Genomic DNA, 12,381 nt, shown 5'->3' with positions numbered 1-12,381 from the left:
TGCCAGATCGGTAATTCCCAAAGAGAGAGGAGGGCTTTCCAAGTCAAAGTATGGTTGGTCAGCCATCCCCTCCCCGCTCAGCCTCTCAGAAAAGTACATCCCAACCTCTCCCTCCCTGGGAATCCCACCATGGCAATGTGATGAGTTTCTTAAAGTGAGGCACACAGGAACCGCGTGGGGAAAGAATGTGGAGCATCACTATGCTAGAACAGAACAAGACAGAGACTGCTCTACAAGTCAGAAATAAAAACCCAAAGGTCCGCTCTAAGTGGAACTGGAAAACTGAAGTCAAGAAAAGCTGAAAGCATTCCATACAATGCATCTGCTCCCACCTTCAACGCAGACCTATATGGTTCTTTCAAACATTCAGGCCCCTAATCTATACTGAAAATTTCCTTTCTGAGACACTCACCAGTTAAGGTTTGTATGTTTTCACCAAATGATTCTTCAAAAGATGATTAAAAGGATTTCCAAGAGGAAGCCAGGACATGAGTCCTGATCTGGGTCACAGGTATCGTCTACAGTCATAAAATCGACAACCAGTGAGGCCCCACCCGCAGCCCTGGCTTTTCTGCAGAGCCCTCTTCACCCGTAACTCTTAACACCGAGCAACCTAGGGCAGGCCCACCCCAGAGAAAGATCCTCAGTCGGCAAACTCCTGTGGCCCACTGCCCACGTGACTATCCTCCCTGCCCTGTCACCCTCTGCCAAAACACCAGGTGCTGACAGCTGAGCTGTCCTCCCACTTTCTAGAAGGCACCCCTGCCCTCCCCCCTCCAAACCGTCAGGAGGCACCAGGCGAAAACAGAAAGGCAAAGACCCAGCAGCTTCAGCTCCTAAATACTACACCGCAAGAGAGCTTGAGAGCAAGAAAAAGAGAAAAAGAAAGTGCTTCCTAAAGAGGAATTCCTTAAGAGTCACAGTGTGGAGCATCAGGGCAAGAAGAATGCAGTCCCCCCATCGTGAGCAGGTGTTAAGAACGGTGGAGGAGAAAGAGGCTGAGAAGGCCCCTAAACTCTCCCCGGCTAGAGATGAGGCAACAAATGTTGGCTGCATCTTCACTGATTCGGACAACTAGCATTTACCTAAACAGAAGAGTTTGGAAAACTCAGAATCTTTTTACACCAAAATGCTCTCTTCCTAGTGTTCACACACAGCTCTCAGAGAAAGCACACGCTTTCAACAGTCACTATGTGCAAAATGCAAGCACTGGCCAAAACGGATGATGCTAACACACAAAGATACTTCCAAGCAAAAACACGCAAGTAAAAGAAAAGTAACAATAGTATTTCCCTTCTAATGAACTCCATTCTCACCAGCCCTGAAAGAGCCTGAGTAAAGGAGTGAAGAATGCTGTGCGTGCTGCACTTCTCCAGGGAACCTGCTCAGTAACGGGGCGAGGGCACGCCAGCATCGCCGCCTCTGTGGCTCTGAGGTACTTAACCTTGACATCAGGCTGATTTATCTCACCTGGGGTTACTTACTCCATCAAGAAATCAAAGTATGCACATGTTACTGTCTTTAAGACGCACAATACAGTGGTTGTAAGCTGCAAACATCTGTCCAATGAAAACCAATAGAGCAAGCAGAGGGCCCTCAGCATCATTTAGGACACTCGCTGATTATTATCTAGATGGTAGTAAGATAAGTAATAATCAATTAAAAGGGCTACTTGCAACGCTCCAGAGAAAGCAGCAAGAAAACATAATAGCATATAATGCATCCCACAGACACCTGAATGTCTAATGTATGAGGAGGTGCTGGAGCACAATGACTGCATCTGATCTCAGGGAGCTCCTGGTCTACCTGAGGAGACAGACTGGTCAGCAGGAATTCAACACGGTGAGTGCTTGACAGTGGTCAACACAAGACTAGAGAAACACATGCTGATGGCGTTGGCAAGATTCTGAGCTGAGTCCCGAAGAACAAAGAGGTAACAAAAAGCAGCAGCACGTTTTATTTAACATATATATATATACATATAACCTATTACTCTCTGCAGTGCCTTCATATTCAGAATCTTACTATTTGCTCACTTATTTACTAATATGTATCTCTTCTTGGGCTTCCCAGGTGGCTCAGCGGTGAAGAATCCACCTGCCAAAGCACGAGGCGTGGGTTCAATCCCTGGGTCGGGAAGATCCACTGGAGAAGGAAACGGGAACCCACTCCAGTATTCTGGCCTGGGAAATCCCATGGACAGAGGAGCGTGGTGGGCTGAAGCCCATGGGGTCACAAAGAATCATGACTAAGCAACTAAGCAACATCAACAACAATCCTTTCTTACCTTTCTGTTCAATTGCAAAGGCTCATCATTTCATAAAATGTGATCCTTTCCAGTCCCCCTACTGCCCCACCAGGTCTCTAGCCACCTACACCTAGACTGCTTCAGGCACTAGCCTTCCTTTCTCCATGCCCACGGTTTTCTGTTGTTGTTCTGTCACTGAGTTGAGTCCAACTCTTTGCAATCCCATACACAACAGCATGCCAGGCTTCCCCGTCCTTCACTATCTCCCAGAGTTTGCTCAAACTCACGTCCATTGAGCCAATGATACCATCCAACCATCTCATCCTGTCACCCCTTCTCCTCCTAACATCAATCTTTCCCAGCATCAGGGTCTTTTCTAATGAGTCGGCTCTTTGCATCAGGTGGCCAAAGTATTGGAGCTTCAGCATCAATCAGTCCTTCCAATGAATATTCAGGGTTGATTTCTTTTAGGATTGACTGGTTTGACCTCCTTGCAGTCCAAGGGATTCTCAAGTCTTCATCAGCACCACAGTTCGAAAGCATCAATTCTTCCATGCTCAGCTTTCTTTATGGAATTATTACACCAAATTAATCCATCCTATGAGGTGACCTCTCCAAGATATTTCCTCCACCAATCTCTCCGTATCACACTGCAAATGGCTCCAGCTAGAAACCCAGGTTTTCCACCACCTGGCCCCTCCCTGCTCAACCCAAACATCTCTCCTACCAAGACCCCCTAACCAGCATGCCTGGCCTCTATCATAAAACACCTCTTCTTTCCAGCCTCAGCCTCTGCTCCCAGTTCTCCCTGGCCCTTTCTTCCTCATCCATCCATCCCAATCCCATCTGTTCTCCAAGTACCATCCCACCACTCCAATTAAAACCATTTACATTCAGTACCACTCATTTCACCTTTTTCATCTTTTAGAACTTTTTCACTCAGCCTTTTAATGTACTATTTTAACACGCAATCAACTCCTGCCTTGCATCATCACTCAAATGGTTTATACATGTGTGTCTCTAAAAGGTTATAGTTAAGTTCTAGAGAACAGAGATTCTCTTGGATTAAATGTGAAATAAAGACTTCACAGAGATGGGTCTTTAGCAAAACTTCAAAAAAAAAAAAAAAAGACTTCAAAGGGCAGCTACAAGAGGCACCCCCGGAACTCTGGGTCCAGTCCTCAACAGGGCTCTTCTAACATCCTATCTGATTTCATCAAAACTGGCTTCAAAGTGATACAATTTACAGGAGCCTGGAGTGTCCATTTGCCATGAGAACCATAACAGCTAAGCAGACAAAATACTAATTATTAGGCATTTGGGACTTTGCCCAAAAAGCAAAAAAACTACCTAGGAAGCATGATTATAATCTGAACACTGCCTAGAAAGGCCAAGTAAGAGGAAGTCATTGGCCAAAGACCCTGGCTGGATCAGTCAAGTGACAATCCTTTGGAAACAGGGAGGATGAGCCGAGACAACCAGGTGCATGTGGTAGCTGCTCAGGGCATCATCTCCTCGGGAAGCACAGGTAACATCCTGCATGCAGATCGCTCTCCTTCAGCCTCTCCTGCCACATGGGTTAAAAAGCAGTGGATTAGTTAACATGTTCATTCAATTGTATCAAGGTAGATGCCAAAGATACGATGAACAAGGTAGGGAATGGCCCAGAGGCAGACACAATAAGCAGATATCTAGATAACTAGCTGCAGTGTGGTAACTGTTATGAAGACCTGGGTTCAATCCCTGGGTCAGGAAGATTTCCCAGAGAAGGAAATGGCAACCAACTCTAGCATTCTTGCCTGGTATGGAGGACCCTGGCAGGTTACAGTCCACAGGGCTGCAAAGAGTCAGACATGATTGAGCAACTAACACTTTCACAGGATATGTACATGAGACAGCAAGCTGCCTCAAAACCTTCAAATTTATGTTTTCCTTGGACTGAAATTAGAGTGGGGAATCGGCAGGCACTAAGAGCAGCCCTTAGCTGAAGGAACCCATCCCCAAGTGGTTCAGGAATTTACAAGGGAACAAATTTAGTGACCTGGGTGTGGTAACAGGGAGGCATGACTGGTATGTGACTCTAGCCAAGAAAGAATGAGAAATGACCCTGGAGGACAGAAAGAAGAACTTTTACAAAAAAATAAGATGATTAAGAATTTCAGGATGTTTATTCAGTGCTACACCTGGGAAAAAGACAGATTTGAGGAACTGTCCAGTTATTAGAATTATTCTGTGGTGGAACAGGCACCATTTATCAGGCCATAAACGCTACAGCTATATTAAGGATTGCACCCTAGTGATTTTCATTGCTTATGGTTTATATGCAGAAAGGCTATTTTTTCCAAAGTATCAATTTTGTCCAGTATGTTTTCATTCTTATTTATTTCACTCTCAAGAAGTTCTAGAAAGTACTCAAAGACCTCCTACATATTCCTTCTCTGTGTATCACTTAATACATAACTAATGCAGTGGATGAACGGGGCTTCCCAGGTGGCACTAGTGGTAAAGAATCCACCCGTCAACGCAGGAGTTGAGAGACTTGAGCTCGACCCCTTGGTCAGGAAGATCCCCTGGAGTAGGAGATGGCAACCCACTCCAGCTTGCTGGAAAATCCCACAGACAGAGGACCCTGGTGGGCTACAGTCCATGGGGCCACAGAGTCGGACACGAGTGACTGAACACACCCACGCAATGCAGGATGGATGAACGAGTTCCTGTATGTAAACTCTATCCCATGTTCAACTCAGCTTTATAGAATTTGAGACACTTCACTTTAATATCTAATTCACCTTTAACTGGAGTAACTTCTATTTATTTTCAAATTTATAAGGTGTCTTTCCACACTCTGTCAAAGTTAATAATCTAATATTTAAATGTACTATATTTTAAAATATATTTAGCATATGTATAATATAAAAACATACATTAAAGAACGGACTTTCAGACACCAAGAAGTCTTACATAAAGACAAAAGATTTTGTAATGAGGTGGCTCTATTTGCTAAGTTCAGACATTCAAATATTATTTTTCAACACTATGCAACATGATTTGGTCCCTTAGTCACTGGTCATAGACTATTAATACTTCCCCCATAAAGAAAGACTCATAGTTTCTTAATAGATCTTCTTGCTTCTTATCTTCAATGAGTATGAAAGTGAAAGTGAAAATGAAGTCACTCTGTCGCGTCTGACTCGGCGATCCTGCGGACTGTAGCCCACCAGGCTCCTCCATCCATGGGATTCTCCAGGCAAGAATACTGGAGTGGGTTGCCATTTCCTTCTCCATTCAATGACTATATATTACCCCAAATAAAACACCCAAATATAATAATGACCTATACTTCAAAGTAATCTCTTATCCATAAATGAATGTGAACAAGATCAGCTGGTTTCTTATCTCAGTTTTTATAGCAAACATTAATCTCTTAGACATAAAGTTTTCAAATTAACAACACTATCTAAATTCAAATGCTCAGAGTTTAAAAATACCAGTGTGACTGTAACTCAAACCCAGATTTCTCACTTTAACCAGAAAATTATATCTGGTCAAAAAGACAGTCATAGATTTGATATAACTGACAAACTGCTTAGATCTTTAAGTGTTAAAAGCTTTAATCTTGTCTAAATATTTCAACTCAGAAAAAAAGAACTTATAAAAATGTGTCTGTTATAATGTCATATATCAAAATTTGTTTAAAGGACATGGTGCCCAAGCTACTGCAGTCTCTGCAGAGACATCTACTTGAAAATATTCAGCTGAAAAAGAGTTTATATTAGCAACAAATAACCTACCACCGCTACCAAAAAGAAGATTTTAATAACTGCCCAGATAATCATAAATGCAATATTCATCCCTGTGAATGTTACTAGTAAAATCCAAGTGCTGTAACACACTAGTTTACCATTAAGTTCTTTATAAATTATTTTTAAAACCGGACTTTAAAAGTAAATAAAAGATTTTTCAAGACTAAGAAATTTATAAATGTGAGTGGTTCTGAATGAATCACGGGCAGCTCCCATTTGCCTTTATAAGTAATCCAATCTCTGTTTATGAGCCCTAAAATAATCTATTAAATCCCTCCTAGGTCTCTGTAATTGATGACAATTAGAGTCAGCACCTGAAGAGCAGTTATGACAAAATATTCCAACCATCTATATTTGGGATGTATTTTTGTTCTCTTTCCATGAATTCACCCCAAACAATATAAGCAACCAGACATCATGGACTCCAACCCTGAGCTTCTACCCGTTTCCATCTACTCAGAATTCCTGGAGTGACTGCAGAATTCTAGACTAAAGAGGTTGGGAAATTTTACTTACATTTATGACCTTTTACAGCATATGACCTACATTACTTTGCCAACAAAGGTCCATCTAGTCAAAGCTATGGTTTTTTCCAGTAGTCATGTCTGGATGTGAGAGTTGGACTATAAAGAAAGCTGAGCACCAAAGAATTCACGCTTTTGAACTGGAGTGTTGGAGAAGACTCTTGAGAGTCCCGTGGACTGCAAGGAGATCCAATCAGTCATTCCTAAAGGAAATCAGTCCTGAATATTCATTGGAAGGACTGATGCTGAAGCTGAAACTCCAATACTTTGGCCACCTGATGTGAAGAACTGACTCATTGGAAAAGACCCCGATGATGGCAAAGACTGAGGACAGGAGGAGAAGGGGACGACAGAGGATGAGATGGTTGAATGGCATCACCAACTAGATGGACATAAGTCTGGGTAAACTCCAAGAGTTGGCGATGGACAGGGAGGCCTGGCGTGCTGCAGTCCATGAGGTCACAAAGAGTTGGACACAACTGAGTGACTGAACTGAACTGAATGACATTTTAGATGATTTTAATTTTTTACCATGATCCTGCACTATGCTATTTGTAATAGTAAAGATTTAAAATCCAGAACTGTTGTTTCTTGCTCCTCACATTATAGAAGACCCTGGGAGCACAGCTTCTTGGCCCCACACAGGCACCAGCCTAAAATGAGCAGCTACCAATAAACTACGTATATTCCACCTCCTTCCTGAGATGCGGCATCAAAGGCTTATCTTGTTTTAAAATACCTGATGAAATAGCATAGGAGGAAAAAAATAGAAAAGGTAATAGGATAATGCCGTAAAATGCTACTATCACTCATTCATTATTTAATTCAAAAGTGAAAGTTTTCAAAACATTAGAATAGCCAGTGTGCCAGTAGCAGGTCACTAAAAATATATGCAGTTAAGAATAGAAAAACTAACTCAGACAAGAAAACTAGGGTTTAAACTACCTTTAAAGAATTCAAAGTCAAATAAATACTCAACCTCTTATCCATTTCAAGAGCAGTACTATTTGGGGGGGGGGGGGGGGCTACATTCCAGAGATGGTTACCAAACACACCATTTCCTCAACCCATGGCAGGCATGGTTAATAAATTAGGTCATTCTTTTTTTCCACAAGCCCAGGCGTGACCTCAGAATCCTCCTTAACACTTAACACAGTGCTATCACTGTGTCAAAATTCACATGAAAGATGCAGTCTATTTTGCCCTATAGGTCCTCTTTTCACACTTTTTTCTTTTTTAACAAATTACTGGAGAAAACGAACATAAGACCAACCTCTTCATAATATATGAAAAGAAAGTTTTTTATATAACATTTCACTGCAATGAGATGTTTGTGTTCCATTCAGCCTTGGGATCTTTGAACCAAATTCTAATTTTTAACACATACACATTCTTCAGATCAAACTCTAAAACTTCACTGAAGAGTTACACTTTAAAAAAAAAAACAAAAACTAAGCGTTAGTTAGCAGGAGATAGTTCTGAATGAACCAATGTCAAAATAAGGATGGGAAAGGAGTCTACACTCCCTTATCTGACTCTTGGAAGAATAAGCCAATAAATGCAAAGTGACTACAGGGTAATTTTAAAAGATTTTTAAATGCTCAAACCAGATGTTCTTATACAGGATATACAAAGCAGCTTCTGCAGAAACCAGACTCAACCAGCTAATGACAATTACACTGTGCACAGGCTGAAATGCAGCTGTTTTGAGGAACTTTGTTCCCTGATTATAGACGGTTGTCAGAAACTATCAGTTACCACTAACAATGTTAAGTCACCAAAAAATTTTAAAGTACAGTTTAAAAAAAAAAATTCAGACTTCCAATGCTGTACACTAGAAGATCTAGATGACTCACTTAACAATAACAACAAAAACTCCATTTACACATCATCTGAATTATATATTAAAACAAACATTTCATCACAATTGTACAAGTCCTGTTACTACAGTCACGGAAACATAAGACAGTCTCAAAACCTAGCAGCAAGGTCTGCAAAGTAGTCTCTGAGGCTAAAGCTGAAAACAGTCTCAGCCATGGATTGTGTCTACAGGACATCTTCCCCAAAGAAACACATAAAATCCTAACTTAATCTCCAGAAAATGTTTTGGAGGTAATTTACCTTTCCTAATTTTAAAAGGAAGTACGTACAGTAAGTTCTGGAGAGGTTAAGCAGCAAGAGCAAAGACACAATGATGGGTCTAGGGCAAAGCCAGAGGCTGAATCAAAGACCTGTGCCATCCATTCTCCTCCCAGGTGATGGGACCATGGGCTTCCTGCTCCTGGACACCTCCTGAGATTTAGAAAGAGGTTATCGTGAAGATTAAGGCCATGGACTACATGTTATCTGGGGTCAGACAACTAAACTGTACTCAACAAACAACAGTCTGTTAACTTAGAACTTGAAACATATTTCCTGGCAAGCTGATGTGAAGATGGCTGCAAATGCCATTTTGCCTGCTGGAGAGCTGGACAGACTGCATACGAGTGGTTCCCTGAACACTATCACAGGGCTACGTGTCCTCTGAGCGGCAGGTATTCACTTCCGACTGGTGTGACACACACCCTACGTGGAGAGACATCACACTCCTCTGGATACGTCTCCCTCTGAATGCAGTCCCAGGTCATAATGTATATTCCCTCACGCAGGGCCTCTTGGCCTGGCCTCCTGGGAGGGTGTGACTACCTGTGTTTTGCAAGGTGCATGGGGTCCTGTATTACACATCCTACCCTCAAAGGCTATCTAGGAACCAAAGAGTTAGGAGCCACAGCCCTGAGTTGAGTCAACTGCCTTCATATTTATCAAACAAATTTCTGATTTCAACTTGTTGTTTCAGGTTCCTATCAGAAACGGAATTCAGTCCCAGCTGGTGACTAGCTAAAACTGTACCACTATACTATACTACAGGCTTCCCAGGCGGCACTAGTGGCAAAGAACCCGCCTGCCATTGCAGGAGCCTTAAGATACACTGGTTCGATCCCTGGGTCAGAAAACTCCCCTGCAGGAGGGCACAGCAACCCAAAGGAGCCAGGCGGGCTAAGGTCCATAGGGTCACAAATGTCAGAAATGACTGAGAGACTCAGCACGCATGCATGCACATCCTACACTACAGGTATATACTGTTCTACAGATATGTATACTATAGTACAGGTTTTTAATATATATATATATATATATATAGGTATAGCTGTGTCATTATAAATTAGGGGTCTACAACCTGCTGTTGCTCAATACATAAGAATGGTTTTTATGTGTTTAGATGGTTTGGGAGAGGGAATCACATTTCAGAACACCTGAAAATTATCCCAAATTCAAATTTCACTATCTGTAAATAAAGTTTTATTGGGACACAGTCACATTCATTCATTTACTTTTTGTCCACTGATTGCTTTCGCACTTAGGATGGCAGAGTTGAACAGCTGTAATAGGGACTATCAGGCCCACAGAGCCTAAAACATTTGCTATCTGGCCCCTTTACTAAAATAGTTTACTGATCTCTGCTACTGATCAACAGACTAGCAGTAAGGGGGTAAGAGGGCAGGGTAGGAGGCTGGTGTTCTAAGCAACTTAAATTAAAGCCATGTCTAGAAACTTGTGAATTCTTCTCAAAGGAAAACCCCTGAGGCTCCTTCTTGGGGCCAGTGTACACTAAGTTATAACAACTAATAAACTTATCTGATTTTCAAGCCAGTAACCAATAAGCAGAAAAATGACTGTTCTAGACAGGCATTTTAACTATAATGTGTGGTTTAACAGTGATATAAAAGGATCAGAGAGAAATCATAAAAAGAAGTCACCAGAATTTAAATGCCAAATTGAAATCCAAGGATGCACTTAAAAGTATTCATCCAGACCCTGAAATGACATGCAAATTTTTGAGTAACTCACTTTTTCTGCTGGAGAGGTTCCCACAGGTTTTGGATCTCAAGTGTCCTTGACCTTAAAAAAGTTACAAGTCACAAGTACTCAGCCTACACATCTAAAGTGCATCTTTTTATTTCAACACTGAAATAACTGATGGTCATAAAAATGACCATGACTAATCAAGAAAAATCTTAAATCATGTTAAGTGTACTTTGTGCTAAACAAACGCAAACTAGGCAGCTCAAACTCCAGCAACTTGTTAGCCTTGCCAATTCTTGCTGCATACTCTGGAGAAAAGAATAAAAGAAAAAAATGTTCATCTTATTCTTCAGTTTGGACTCTCCCCAGTGAAACCTTCACTTAAAATAACTGCTTAGAAACTGTCTTAGAAGCTGTCATGAATTTTCAAATTAATAAAATCTCCTGTGCAGACATTATTAAATGTCTGATCCTGTGCAGATCAGTATTAAAAACTATATATTATTGCCAGCTGGAAGTGCTTTCAAAACAAGAGAAAACTGTGATTTAATTCCTTCAACAAATCAGCCCGAAAGAACCTAAGTTTAAAAAAATGAACTTACTTCAACTGCCCTCAATCACCTTAACAGTCTTTAACTCTACCTGAAGAACCAAAAGCAAAAAAAGTAAACATGTAACTTGTTTTAGAGTATTCATTAAAACCTTGGTCCTTGAACATCTGTTAAGTGTACGTAATACACCACTAGTCTAGAGTTAACAAAGGACTCAAAAATGGAAATACCCAGACTCTTCCTATTTTTGTTGCTTTCAGGTAAGGAAGACATCCTGAATAAACTTTCAAAGTCTAGGCTAGATAAGGCCAAGCCACAATAACATGGCCAGAGTCACAATCAACATTCTCTTAGACTAAATTTTCTCTCTGTTCCACGACACTCAGCCCTGTCTAAACTTAACAAGATGCCACTTCAACTGAAAGGCAAAAGGGGCTCCAGGAGCACTCACCCGTTTATTAGGAATACAGAGTTTACTTATTCCATCAGAGCCAACCATCTGTGAAAATACCAAAATATAAATCCCTCACAATCACCTATCAATATTCTTTGTATAAACACACCAAGCAAATAGGCTTCTATCCACCTGCAATGCAGGAGGACCTGGGTTCAATTCCTGGGTCAGAAGACCCACTGGAGAAGGGATAGGCTACTCGCTCCAGTATTCCTGGGCTTCCCTGGTGGCTCGGCTGGTAAAGAATATGCTTGCAATGCGGGAGACCTGGGTTTGGTCCCGGGGTTAGGAAGATCCCCTGGAGAAGGGAAAGGCTACCCACTCCAGTATTCCGGCCTGGAGAATTCCATGGAAAAAGGAGCCTGGCGGGTTGCAAAGAGTCGGATACAATGCTTTTACAATGCTTTTGAATTGTGATGCTGAGGGAGACATCTGACGGTCCCGTGGACAGCAAGAAGATCAATCAGTCAATCCTAAAGGAAATCAACCCTGAATATTCACTAGAAGGACTGATGCTGAAGCTCCAATACTTTGGCCACCTGATGAGAAGAGCCGACTCACTGGAAAAGACATTTATGCTGGGCAAGACTGAAGGCAGGAAGAGAAGGCGGTGACAGAGAATGAGATGGTTGGATGGCAACATCGACTCAATGGACATGAGTTTGAGCAAACTCTGGGAGACAGTGAAGGACAAGGAAGCCAGGCATGCTGCTGTCCATGAGGTCGCAAAGAGTAGGACACAGCTTAATGACTGAACAAGGTCTTAATACAGAGAAAACCAGCTGAACACTAAAACTTTAAAGGAAACAACTTACTGACTCAGGAACTAAAACTTTGCCAATTAAGGTTCCTATCAGGCTTCTGATACAATCCAAGAAACTAACAACTCCAAGCAAAGTCAGCCTTTATTTGAAATTTTTTTTTTAAATTTACTGTTAAACAAGGCAACAGTGTTCTA

General features: G+C 41.6%; 1 protein-coding gene across 11 annotated transcripts in view; it reads right to left on the bottom strand.

The window, feature by feature from the left end:
• Window positions 1–12,381, bottom strand: part of JADE1 (jade family PHD finger 1) — a 288,604-nt gene that overhangs the window by 38,477 nt on the left and 237,746 nt on the right. The window lies entirely within an intron of this gene.

Source organism: Bubalus bubalis, chromosome 17 (genome assembly GCF_019923935.1).
Source record: "Bubalus bubalis isolate 160015118507 breed Murrah chromosome 17, NDDB_SH_1, whole genome shotgun sequence".
Taxonomy (NCBI): Eukaryota; Metazoa; Chordata; class Mammalia; order Artiodactyla; family Bovidae; genus Bubalus; species Bubalus bubalis.
The sequence above is the reverse complement of the archived record's forward strand: the minus strand, read 5'-3'. Positions and strand labels throughout refer to the sequence as shown.